The sequence below is a fragment of the Uloborus diversus genome, chromosome 7 (genome assembly GCF_026930045.1).
Source record: "Uloborus diversus isolate 005 chromosome 7, Udiv.v.3.1, whole genome shotgun sequence".
Classification (NCBI taxonomy): domain Eukaryota; kingdom Metazoa; phylum Arthropoda; class Arachnida; order Araneae; family Uloboridae; genus Uloborus; species Uloborus diversus.
The window spans coordinates 134,948,499-134,961,050 of NC_072737.1; positions in this window are offsets into that span (position 1 = coordinate 134,948,499).

Below are 12,552 nucleotides of genomic sequence, written 5' to 3' on the forward strand. Positions count from 1 at the left end.
CAAAAAAATATGTTTGAAACAATTTGCGATGTTAGCTATTTTTGAGAATATTTATTAGATACTAGAAAGTAGATATGGGTATATGGGAAAGTATGCTCATTTAGTTCTAGGTGGAACTTCCTGTTATAACAATGTGAGAAAAAATTTAAATATCTAAACCTGTAGTTTGAAGAAAAGAAATGCAAGGAGAAACTAGAGAGATTAACGATAGAAATCCTGGTGTCAATAATTTAACAATGCTGTTGTTCTCGCAAACATCGCCAAGCAGGCGCTTTTTACTTCCTTTTACAAAAAAGGACGTATTGTATTTGCAAAAAAAATTTCACTCAAAAATCGGCCTTAATTTCTATTTTGCTCACCCCCGAATGAATGTTGGGTTTTTTTTTTCGTCTCGACCACACGTGGATATATGCCTAGGAACGTACAGACACCCGAAATATCCATTTTAACAATCCCCAAGTTAATTTCAACGAGTTTTCTCGTGACGTTTGTATGTACGTATGTATGTGCGTAAGTGCGTATATGTGTATGTGTGTATCTCGCATAACTCAAAAACGGTTTGTCCTAGAAAGTTGAAATTTGGTATGTGGACTCCTAGTGGAGTCTAGTTGTGCACCTTCCCTTTTGGTTGCATTCGGATGTTTCTAAGGGGGTCTTTTGCCCCTTTTTGGGGGGAAATCATTGTTAATTTCGATGTAAACTCAAGTGGTGCTATAATTTGGCGGACACTTGACGATATATCGCCAGTCTTTTGGTCGTCAAGTTTTGTCGCCAACTTGGCGACAAATTTGGCGATTTTTTTTAAAAATTATTTATTTATTTTTGAAATCGGTTTTGATTTGGCCACTGTTGGTGACATTTAGAGAGTAAACTATTGAATCATATTAAAACTGCTAATAATGAGAAAATGACATTAAATTGGAGTAAAAGGAAGTCATGTGATGCACCACACATCAGCTTGTTTTTCTTTTAGCATTCTCTATTTCAATCGGTCAATTTTATTTTCATTATGTTTAATGTTTGGCTTGAAACTTCCAGCAGAAAGTTGTTACTCTAATTTGTAACAAGTTGTCATTATTCTTAAGGAAGTGTTGTTTAATTCTTGTATTGTATGATGTGTCTGAACAATAAAATTATGCATATGATGTTTGTGATGGTATTTTTTAGGGTAAAAAAATATTATTTCGATTTTACACAAATTTCCATTGCAATAAACTATAAGATAAATACAAGCAAATCCTGATCGTCGTATACGCAAGAGACTCCAGGGAGGTCATTCCAAGCTCGTCAGCTTGCGAGATCGAGATTCTCGCTCACGTGATTGGTTGTGATGTAGAAATGCCACAAACTAGTATTCTAATCTACTCGATCTTAGTTTGCGGCTAGGCAAGCTGACGAGCTTGGAATGACCGCCCATGTCTGTCTTTGTATACGTTTTTCAGTCTGAGATAATGAAATCTATCCATTCCCAAAGCTTTGCAATTGATATAATAAGGAGATTGTTTATTTTTACGTAAAGCATGTAATAACAGTATAAAAAGAACATTTTTGTGCCGTAAGCCTTTACGTATAGAATTTGTTTATTTTAATAGCTTTTTTCTAAGCATTTATTTTACCTATGCAAAGGTGCATTTTAGTGTCTTAAGCTTTTACTTATTAAATTTGTTTATTGCATGATTCTTTTGCAAGGCATATGCCACTTACGTAAAGGTTAATTTTAGTGCTTAAAGATTTCACTGATTAAATTAAAATTTACGCAATTTACAATCCTTTTATGAGTCCTTGAAAATATATTTTTTTTTGTTTTCTTAGCATGAAGGCACATAAAGATAGCATGCCTGAAAGTATGAAAAAGCAAAGCATAGACCTAGTACTACTTTCTATGGGACTCTGTTCTGAAAAAGCAAAAGATCTACCTGAATCTGGAAGCAATGAAGTCACTACATTGTCAAGAAGTATTCCAAATTCTTTCTCATCTTGGAAGTGCAAAAGAAGAAATCCACAACATCAGGTGAATCAAAGTTTTGAAACGCTTATCAAGAGATGGGACATTTTAGAAGGGCTAAACCATTTTCCTTCCTTCCAACAAAAATCTCAATACGTTACAATTATGAAACCAGTGCCAAGGAAAGCAAAGGAGAAATTATACCAAGGTAAAAATTTGCAATTTGACTGTCAATCATGAGACATATACCTTCTCAGTTTAGAACTCGTCTACTTTTTTTTTTTTTTTTTTCAATTCCTACTATTAGTTTACACACTCTCCCTTAATATGTTAAATAATATACATAGAATATCTTGTTCAAATGCAACTTAATTTTCACCCACTCCCTGTTATCGGATTATTTCACAATACGACCTCAGACTCTATGACTATGCTATAGTCTTAAATAAAATTAATTACTTACTCTTTACCAGAATTGTTTCATAAATCCTATAACATGAGGGCGAAAAAATGCTTGTACAAATTAGAAATAAGTACAGTATGCATAGAAACCCCCTATTTTAATGCATCAGATGAAATTTGTTTAAATGTTTCACGGTAATTTGAACGTGAGTTCTTATCGTTTTCAGAAATTGTCATGCTAAAACAATGAAAAATGAACAAATTGAAAATTTGCTTTAAAAATTACTGTACATTAAGAAAAATCATTGTATTTTATAATAAAACTTGCTTTGAAACATTATTTTTTTTTTCGTCAGTAAAATTGCCCTCAAAAAAAGAAGTGGAAAATTTCCTCCTTATTTTGTTCATGGGACTAAGTGAAAAATGAAATATTTTCCGAAATAAATATTTTCTATTCGATTGTAAAAATATATTTTTGAAAAAAAATAATAAGCAAATAAAAAGGTAATTAAATAACAAACTAGTTAATTAATAAATTAATTAATAAATACATCAGGAAAATAAATGAGTGAATAAAATAAAGAATGAAAAAGGAAATAAGTGAAAGAATGGATTAATATGAGTGAGTTTTTAAATGAAAGAATGCAAATAAATTAGGTAATAAATGAATACGTAAGTGATTTAGTAAATGATTGAATGAGTAAATGAAGTGAACTACTTCACTTTTCCCCATCCACTTTGAACCGCATGCACTTGACTAATTGAGGAAAATATTAAAAATACAAGTTAACTAAAATAAGGAATACAAATAAATTAGGTAATAAATGAATACGTAAGTGATTTAGTAAATGATTGAATGAGTAAACGAAATAAACTACTTCACTTTTCCCCATCCACTTTGAACCGCATGCACTTTACTAATTGAGGAAAATATTAAAAATACAAATTAACTAAAATAAGGAATGCAAATAAAATAGGTAATAAATGAATACGTAAGTGATTTAGTAAATGATTGAATGAGTAAGCGAAATGAACTTCTTCACTTTTCCCCATCCACTTTGAACCGCATGCACTTGACTAATTGAGGAAAATATTAAAAATACAAATTAACTAAACATAAAATAAATACTGCACCGAATATGAGAAGGTCCCAATAAATATTTAAAATGTTAATAACAAGAAATTTGTCATTTGATATTATTAAATTATTTTTTTACTTACAACAAAATATTACAATTTGAGCATCAATTTTTGAAAGCTGCTTGTATTATCATATGGTCTGATTTTCTAAGGTAGTTCTTTTTATGACTGGAACAGACTACATATGGTACTACATAGTTAAAATATTACTAACATTAACACTATGAGAAACACTTATTTTTATTACATTTTATCAACCTAGGGGTCAGCTATAATGGTGAAGGAAGGGCTAAATACTTGAAAGAAAGAGGTATTATACTGCCTGAAGATCGATGGAACTTTCCCATATGCAGTGCCATGGAATGCGGTTGGTCATGGAACAGAAAGATTAATTACATCTGCTCTGAACATGGTCGGAGAATGGTCATGGTGAGAACATTTTACAGACGAAATGGCAATGCAGGAATTGTGTTTTAAAATACAGCAAAAAAAAAAAAAAAGATATTTTCACGGGTTTTTCTTTTTTTAATAAATTTTTTCTTTAAATTTTGCTCTAAGGTAAGGGTGTGATGCGTTCATTATGCAACATTATAAAAATAGCAAATAATAATATTCAACTAGATGTATTTATGAGAGTTCAATGAAAGCCATTTGTAAGAACATAGAGCTATTATCAACCTCACATGACATGTAAATATTATTTTTATTTTTTTTTTCAAATGTGTACAAATTAAGGACTGAAATCGCAGGAATAGTTTGGACAATTATCCACAAAATGTATGATTTTTTTTTGACACTGGCAATGATAGTTTTTGTAGTTTACCACGTCGTTGAAGTCAAATACAAACAACTGATTTTTTAATTTATTTAATTGATTAAATAACACATTCTTATTGCTGAAATACCTGTCAACTGAAACAATTTGCAGGGTAATAAGATTTTAAAAAGAGTTTTGAGAGAATTTGTAAACAATGATCAAACTTTCGCTCCCATTTGTAGCCCAATGATTATATTTATAAGATAAACTATTGGCATTAAAATAAAACTGTTAAAACATAAAGCTGTGGTGAATTCTTGTGAACTTAGTTACTGCTCACAAAACCTGTAAAAGGAAAGAACACATTTGAAGGCATATATATATATATATATATATATATTTTTTTTTTATATATATATATATTAGGGTGGTCCTCATTTTCGAAGTTGCAGATATTTTTCGCGACGCCCCCTCAATTTGTTCCATTGTACAAATAAATGATCCTTGCAAAATTTTATGTCAATCCATAAATATTAACACGTGCCCCTAGGGCCCCCTTTTTTGAGTTTTGAAGAAAAAAATGCGGATTTTCACATTTTTATGTAAAAATATTCCTAGGTTTCATATTTAAAGTCATTTTGAACCTCAATAGAGATTGCTACACCCAGACCAACCATTCTCTCATTTTCATTCTGCAAAATTTTACATATTACATAGGGTACATGTACACCAATGGCCTTGGGACAGGCATACCGCTATTCGCGCTCGTTTCAAACCAAGCGGCAGAGGAACATTTCTTTCCACCAAGATGGACACAAGGGATCCTAAAGGCCATTAATGAATGATTTTTGACAACCACAAATTGCCTCCTCCAGGCTTTGGAGGTGTTGATTTAGAAAATTTTCTGTGTATGTAATAGGTGTGGCAAATAGGGTCACTAGGTTTCCATGCTATAAATATAAGTAATGACAATTATATTTAATTCGCTGCTCTTTAGTTATATACTTCAATGTTTATGCATTCTTATAATTTAAATTTTGAAAAATCTTCGATTACCCCACCATAAAAATAAACTCTATTTTCCATATCTAAAATATAAATTTAAAAAAATTCCAAATCGGAATAATGTAAAAATCTATACTTTAAACTGTCTTCTATTTCAGTACATACTCCTTTATTATGGTCAAATTACTCTTGCAATTCACAAGATTTAGAAACCGAAATGAATATCTGTCCTAACCTGTTGAATCTTTTTTCTATATCTGGCCTACCACAACGCTAAAAAGCTTGACAACTATTGAGATCTGCTCGCATTTCATCAATGTTAGACAAATGACATATTAGGGAAAAAGATGCTGCTCATTTATTAACAGCCTATGTAGATACAGTAAATTTAAATCGAAATAACCTTATGATCAATTGTACATCCCTTAAGAGAGCAAGAGAAAATCTTCGAGAGGTAAAATCAGATTTCATGAATTTAAATTTAGATTTTTTAGTTATTCCCTGAGATACAAAGCTACATTCAGATGTAACTGAAAAAAAAAAACGCCGATAGGATTGCCATGATAGCTTTCAGGTTCCAATGTTGAACAGCCACTCAGAATTTCTGAAATATTTCTTCTGTTGTATATGATATCTTAGATGATTGTTCTTTATTGCTAACAGTTCAAGATGTAGTGTTTTATACAGTGGCTTACAACACCGACCGTATAAATTGTGCACGTAATTTTTTAGAGCAAAAGCTGAACGGTGATATATTGCATTTGTATTGGAATCATCATGCACTTGAAATCGTACTGCATAGTGTCTTTAAAGAAGTTCTTGCCTTTCTTAGTTCTAGATTCGATATTCCATTATTTAAAAGCTTCAAAATTCAAAAATTACACATACCACATAAAATCTAAAAGAAGAATTTGATGACCTATTATTGTTCATAGAAAGCGGAATTAAGAAATATTACAAAAAATTCTCATAACGTATAATAATAATTCTTGGTGCAGTCCTCCCTCCTACAGGGATATGTTTTCGGCAACCTGGAGCTTATCCCTGACCCAGAAGGGTGGCAAAAGGAATTTCTTGTTTGAAAATTTATATATTTAGGAAGCAATTTAAATTGACACTACATGAAGTGATTGCTCGTAAATGCTGTGTTACAGTTAAATGTTGTATGAAGATATAGTTTTTCGCAGCAACCCATTCTAGGCCTTTTAAATTAATATGTCTAGTGTCTAAAAAACCTGCAGCGTACAAAATGATGACAAACATGCAGCAGAAGCAGTGATTGAAAAATTCATGAATCACTTATGGTACTTGATGGGGATGAACTAGTAGCTTTGTCCGTATTGGATGAAGGAATTAACTTTGAAGATAGGAAAAGACTTATTCAAAAAAATGCTTGCTGAATAGGAAGACGTGTCTGATGACTGTATAAAAAATTTCAAATAACAGTAGATGATTTGGAATACTTTCTTAGTAAAGATCTTCCTCTTTATAGAATCAAATACAAGCCAATAAAACTGTTTGATAAGTTACAAACGCCAAAAGATGTTTTCCTATTTGATCCTGATTTATGGCAAAAGGATGGAAGCTATTTAAAGGGAAGAGATATCGTTAAAATGCTGAAAGTTGTGAATGATACAACTGAAAGAGGAGCACAATTAATAGAAGAATTTCACAATCAATTTACCAAATATGAGTCACAAAAGCAATTTAGGATTTTACAGACACTCCAAGACTATCGGAAAAAAAATGCACACGATTGAGATACATTGAGAAAAGCGTACGATTAAGGTAAAGTTTCTAAAGCAATATTTCATTCTTATTCAATGTAAAATCTTTAGACGATATGAAGTAATTAAAAAGATTAATTTTATTGCTACCTCGCGGTAAAAAATATTTTACAAACATAGGAGAAACGATGTACGGGGTCTGAAGTAAAAACTCGAAGATTTATGAGAAAATTATCAAAAGTGTTAAAGTTCAACGTCCTAGGGGCACTTGTTATTATTGACCGATGGAGTCCAAATTTTGCACCGATTACTTTTTATTATGGTGTCACAAAACTAGGGGGCGTCACTTGTTGAATTCCGAATTTTTGTTTTCCCATATAAATAAGGACCACCCTAATATATATATATATATATATATATATATATATATATATATATATATATATATATATCATATATATATATATATATATATATATATATATATATATATATACCAGTAAGAACTCTCCTTCATTTTGAAGTATTACTGAAAAAAAAACTTGATATTTGATACAGAATCTTTTCAAATTTTTAAACCTTCAGAAATATCTTATTGTAAATATGCTTGCAGTAACGAAAAGTATTAGTTAAGGAATGACCAAGCAACCAAAGGCTAACAGCGATATTATCTCAACGCAAGCTTTAGTAGAAGGGCTCAAGGATAGAACTAATTTCTACTGTACATTTTTAAAATTTTCATGACTAAGTTCTAGAAGAGTTCTTCCACTAATTCTTACACTAAGGGAACTTTCAGTATTAAAGCTGTGCTTTTGGGATTGCCTTAATATTTGTAATCACTACAGCCAATGCCTCTCGATAACGAAAAATAATATTAAAATTCCATTTATGTTGCAGTAGATGTACACACATATTTTATGCAATTAATTTCAAAGTTTATGCAACAGAAAAGAAAGTAGACAATAATAGCTGTATGTTTTTTTTTTTTTTTTTGAGCAATCACGATTGCTTATTGTTCTCACTATACTGTTTTGATGTCCTATGATTTTATTTTCCTTCCGCCTCCCTCTGCAGCACCATCTTCGGCCGGCCGCCTCACGATTCTGCTCCTCTAGAGAAAACCGTCTCCAGTGTTCTCAGTAACTTACTTGCCTACACTTACGCACACATACACCTAAACACACAAACACATACACACGCATACATACAGACGCCTACACATACACACAAACACACATGCCTACACACATACAATACCCCACACACACAAACAAACATACCCCCCCCCCCCACACACACACTCGTGATTGCGAAAAATATTGTTTGAATTCAAAATGTCAAAGTTCAAATTATTTTTTTTATCCTCACAGAAGCGAGGAACATATTGAAGAGCATTTAAGAATTGAGGCAGTGAGAGACAAATATATGCAATAGCTCTTTCTTAAAAATATGAGCAAAGTTTGAACCGTTAATAGATTTTTGTCCTGAAGTTTTTTAAATCATTCTGTTTAGCAGCACCTACCAGGGATATACTTCTACCACCTCTTTCTCCAAAACAAATGAAAGTGTCTCCTATCAATTGTACACGCTATATCCAAATTGCAAATGTTGACACTTATACCCCTTTGCTTCTACATTCTTCAAATCCTAAATGAAATACCTCTGCGAGGTATTTTACGTGAATTTGAAGTACCGTCATTTTTTTACAAGCAAAAAAGGAATTAATTTAGTATTAAAGCTGCCACGGAAAAGTCACGATAACGTTTAAATTGCTTTTATTACTCATTTTGAAAGTGCTCAAACTTCTATACGTCAATCCTAAAAGTGGTTAAATTACTAGTAAACTTTCCTTTTAATAAAAGTAGTTTCGTGTCCTTTAGAAACATGCATTAATCAATGTCAGTCATTTGACAAACTTTTCAGGTAAACATCTCGAGAACTCTCAAACAATGGTGACAACATGCCTCAACGTTTTAATGAAATTTTTGTATGTCTCATAATGCCTTTCTATTTGCAAATTAAAATGTTCCGTAAATCTTTGTCAACCATAAAAGCTTTCCATTAATCAAATTAAAAAAATAAAGAAAATAAATATAATGCTCGTACTTATGATGTACTTTTGTGTTTTATGGTTAATCATAGGTGCAAAGGTAGAAAAAATGCGTATTATATAAAAATAAAATATTCAGCCACAAAATTGAAAACTGTAATGCTTAGAGTTATAAAAAAAATGTTAATTATTGCTTACGATTATTATCTTGGAAAATCAGTGTTGAAAAACACTGAGAAACGAAAATATCTCCTTTTTTTATATAATTATTTTTAACTCTTGTTTGTTTTTACTGGTCATATTATACAAATAATAATAATAATAATAATTTTTTCGTACTTTGGAATTAATACAATGAATGATTTTTTGTTTTTCATGCAATTATATCTTTATTTTGTACTAAAATATCTGCCTGTCTCATAATCCCACATTTCGTTTCAACCGGTGCAAGCGTAATTGGTGATATTCATTTTTCTGATTCGATGAAATGGGATTTCCGGCAAAAAAAAAAAAAAAAGGCTAGAAAAATATCTTAGCTCGTAACTGTCAACAGTGAGTTTACATAGAGGCAATCTCTTCAGTAAAAAGGTGTGCCTTGTCGCATCGAAACACACGTCTGCAGTAATATGCAATTTGTGGTATTTGACATTTTGCGCACAAAGGTATTTATTTGACTTATTAACTAATAAGGACTTCCTTTGTCAAATCTGATTTGTTAATCATTTTTTTTTCTACTTCAAATGTATATAACCAATAATTCGCTACATAGATTTGACCAATTGTATCGAACCAAACATTATGTAATATATCCATTGGGATATGGAAATAATACAATAATTCGGCTAGTCGTACAGTGAAAATTTACTAAGAAATGTTTACCACTTAGACAGACAAAAGTGTAATATAATTAAAAATTTAAACAAAAAATAAATTTTCGGTATGAAATAAGCGTTGACGGCAGACTTGGTGGTAATCTAATCACATCGCATTTTTTTTTTTTAAATTATTCGTCTGATTCAGTTTCTGACGCTACTCAAAATATTAGATAGCAAATTGGAGGTTTTTAGTTAGTCTATTAATGCGTTTCGTTGCTCGTCCCTAAATTTCGAAGGTTTATGTGAATATTAAGGAGAAACACTACACGGTCGTGGGCTGCAATTTTTCATTTTTTGGCATTTTTGTCCTATTTTGTACGTTAGCTTTTTTGTACAAGATTGCTTATTTAGTTTCCGTTAAAAATAAAAAGAGCGTAAAAAACATCTCGTTCCCACATTTCTCCATCGTTAATATTGAATCCAAAATGTGTTTTTTTCAAATACCTTGAAAACTTATTTCTGCAGATACAGTAAACTCCTGATTCTCCGCCGACTAGGGTGTAACGGTAACCGCGGTTAAGCGAATTCTCAGATAGTTCGCAACTTATCAAGAAAAACGATGATAGTGTATACAATGGCTTAAAAAGCTCAATAACGCTCGCATACATTTAAACGATAATATCAGTGTATGTAAAAACTCTTAAAATAATCTCTCATTATTACAAACAGAAATTTCACTCATATGCGTATGAAGCACGGCAAATAGATTAACTGCAACACATCAAACTGGTTAAACCAATAAGATAGGGTTAGAAGATACAGTAGAACCTCCCAATAAGGGACACGAAGGGGACCAGAAATTTTGTCCCTTAAATAGAGGTGTCCCTTATTCGGAGGTACAAAAATCAAGATTTTCAAACATTAAATAGAGCATTAACGTTATACAATAATAATTAATAAGAATTCAATAATAATTTTTAAAATGCCCTTTTAATTTTCTAGTACAGGCTAAGTCGTCCGGGTAACGCTAGTATTAAATAAAGTTTGAAAATATTTTGAATTTTAAGTTATTTATTTAGAAAAAATTAATTTTAGCAAAAATTTAGTGATGAAAAGTACTTACAGATATTTATTTAAAGTAATCTGTTACAAGGGTTTGTTTTGCAGCACGTAATTTAGACGCATTTTCCTGTACATGTATACTAAAGTCGCTAATGAGTCCGAGTCCTTCACTGTCACCATTTATCAACATAAACTTTTGCAACTTTGTGATATGTCTTAAAGCATCACTATAATTTTTGATTTTGCAATCTTCTTCTGGCTCTTCTTCTTCCTCACTACTTTCAAGATCCTCTGGAAGACTTCCTCCTGCATCTTCAATTTTCTCAGAGATGAAAGCAGTGATATCCTCATTGGTGTCATCAGTGCATAAATTTTCATCTATCGCTATATAATCGTTAATCGGAATATCACAGCCAGTGACTCGAGCAAGTTCGGAGAGTTCATTTTCTTCGTTGTTACTTTCATTGACTATTACACCTTGGATTTTAAAGCCTGCTTTTTTTAAAACAGTTCTGAACGCAACTTTTGGATATTGAGGAAACCGCTTTAGTGATCCACTGGCTTGCATTCAATACATTCACGGACTTTGCGAGCTGAGCACTGTTTTCACTGGAAGCTTGCGAAATAACATGCCTTAAAAACAATTTCCTATATCCAACTTTAAAGTTTTGAATAATGCCTTGGTCTAAAGGCTGCAACACAGATGTAGCATTTGGTGGAAAAAATACCAATTTCACAGCCTTCAATTTTAAATTTTGTGGATGTGCTCTACAATTGTCAAGAAATAACAAAATCTTCCTATTTGTTTTGCACATTTTGTCATCAAGAGCAGTTAGCCATTCTATGATTATATTTTGAGTCATCCATGCCTTTCTGTTGAAATACCACTGAACTGATAAGGTTTTTGGGTTAATGTTTTTGAAACATCTAGGTTTTTTTTGCCTTACCAATTACAAGTGGTACTTCAAATTCTCCTTCCGAGTTACAGCAGAGTAACACAGTTAACCGTTCCTTAGAACTTTTTCCGCCAGAACACTTTTCTCCTTTAAAACATAAGGTTTTATTTGGCAAAACTCTGAAAAACAGTCCAGTTTCATCAGCATTGTATATGTCCTTAGCTTCATAACCTTCACAAATTTCTGTCAATATTTCCAGCCATTCTGTAACACACTGCAAATCTACAGATTTTTCTTCCCCACAAACAGTTTTAAAAGTAACATTATGACGTAGTTTAAACTTCTCCAGCCATCCATTAGAGGCCTTAAAGTTCTGCAATCCTAAACTTTCGGCAACTTCTTTCGCCTTTTCTTGCAACAGTACTCCACTAACTGGAATGTTCTTTCCTCTAATAGCCGAAAACCATTTAAAAACTATTTGATCAATATCTTCTCCTTCAGTTTTCCTAAACTTAACAGTTTTAGATTTTTCATTTGAATTTGTAATCCACAATCTTTTTATTTCTTCTTTTTCCTTTAGCACATTACTTACTTGGTTTTTACTTATTTTAAATTTCTCACCTAAATCCCTTAAGCTTAGTTTTTCATTTTCTGCCACATTTATTACTTCAATCTTTTCTTTCAAAGTTAATCTTTTTCTTTTAGAAGCCATGGCTAGAATTAAAGCTTGAAAACTAAACAAATTCCTCTCAG